Source organism: Danio aesculapii, chromosome 13, assembly GCF_903798145.1.
Source record: "Danio aesculapii chromosome 13, fDanAes4.1, whole genome shotgun sequence".
In the NCBI taxonomy this organism is placed as follows: Eukaryota; Metazoa; Chordata; class Actinopteri; order Cypriniformes; family Danionidae; genus Danio; species Danio aesculapii.
The window spans coordinates 33,884,063-33,886,055 of NC_079447.1; positions in this window are offsets into that span (position 1 = coordinate 33,884,063).

Consider the following 1,993-nt stretch of genomic DNA (forward strand, 5'->3'; position numbering starts at 1 on the left):
ACCGAAATGGCACAAGACGTCAACATGAAGTCGGATTGACATTGTACCCCAATGTCACAGGGACGTTGCATTTTGTTTGGAAATTAGGTTGACCTCAGAACCCAACGTCAAGACGACGTCAATGTCCAAAGGCCAACCTTAAATCAACCCATTATCAACATCTAATGATGTTACAGCGCGACGTTGTGTGGACGTTTCCATTATGATGTCTATCAGACGTTGGATTTTGGTTGCCATGCCTGACAAATAAATGTCAGTATTTGACATCAATATGAAGCTGGTTTAAGATGTTGGTTTGATGTTGGATTTTGGTCACTTTCTAACACAACATAAAATCAACCAAATATCAACGTCATTTGACATCGTTATTGGACATCAAAATAACATTGTCTTTAGACACTACCTAAACATTGAATTTTGGTCACCTGCCACCACAACCTAAGTCTAACCTAATATTAACATCTTATGATGTTATCTGCCTGCTGGGCAATAACTAAATGCACTACAGAATGTTACGTTTACACACATCCACAATCTACATGTAAATGCAACAGATTTTTACAACATAATACTAGCGTTGCTAGACATAAAGCTCTACTGGCGCAACCCATATATATATATTTTTTTTTTTACCAAAAAATATTTATTATAACTAAATAAAAGTATTATTGTTATTATAAAAATATTATTCTAAATAAATAACAGAAATTAATCCTAAATGTAACTGGAAAACAACGTTAAGACACAACTGGAGTGATGCTCAGATCATTTAAGAAATCTTTTGCATGAATAATAATCTCATTTGAATGAAATTCTATAGATAGTTCTATAGAATACAAAAAAAAAGATGTTTTATAGAATTATCTGTTGTCTTAGACAGAGAATTAGGTTTATTAAGTTTTTACCTCTCTGACTCGTCATCCCTCCTTTTTACTTCATACAAAAAAATCTATCAGGAGGCAGTAAGATCACCCTCATAATATTAAAACTTTTGTTTTGTCGACTTGATGCGTCAGTTTGCTTTTTGATTAAACACATTGCTTTCACCAGCGTTGCTTCAGTTGCACATAGAGAATAACGTCTTTATTCCGGGATTTCCACTCTTAATAAACACACTTTGCATATGAAGTAAATCACATCTCAAAGCATTTACTGGGGCACTGGAGATTTTTAAATTGGGTCTGGGGACGCCCCTGGTAATACTACTAACTACTCTTGAGTACATTTTAAAGAGCTTCTTTTTACTCATAGTTTGAGTAATATTCACAATATTTGCGCTACATTTTTAGGCAAGTAATAGTACTTTTACAGTAAGTATGATTTTTCAGTACTCTTTCCACCACTGCTAATTGTACTTTTGTGGTGATATAGCACTATATGAGGCAAGACAATGTACACTGTAAAAAATGTCTGTGATTTTTAACAGTAAAAACGTAAAAATCCATACCGGTTTTTAACGGTAAGTTTCCTTAATATATACAGTTATTAACCATAAATTGTCTTTCCTAGATTTCCCTGCATGACACTTTTTATGCTTTTTGGGGCTTTTTTTCTCTTGAGTTGTGCACGTTGGAGATTTATGTTACATCTAATGTTGATGAATAATATATATTGCATTAATTTTATGTCTGTCACCATGATAGTGTTTATAAGTCTTGTGAATGAATGACACTGAGCATCTTCTGTATGTTTCTCACATGCTTATGTTTGTGTTTTTGTCTGTGTAACAAAGTTAAGTGAAGATGTTAGTACATGATAGTTTTTTTACTATCGTGAACATACTGTATATAGTTATGTTGATCAAATATTACATGCATGTTTTGTCATCATGAGGCAAGTTAGAATTGTAAGAGATGTGGTGAGTGTATCATGAAAACAAGTGCAAATCAGCTCACGCTTCCCTATTTTATAATGACATTAGTCTGTGGGCGGATCTCTCTGACTTCCCTGTGCTATCGCTTTTGACTGTAACATTACAGTACGTAAAGACTGT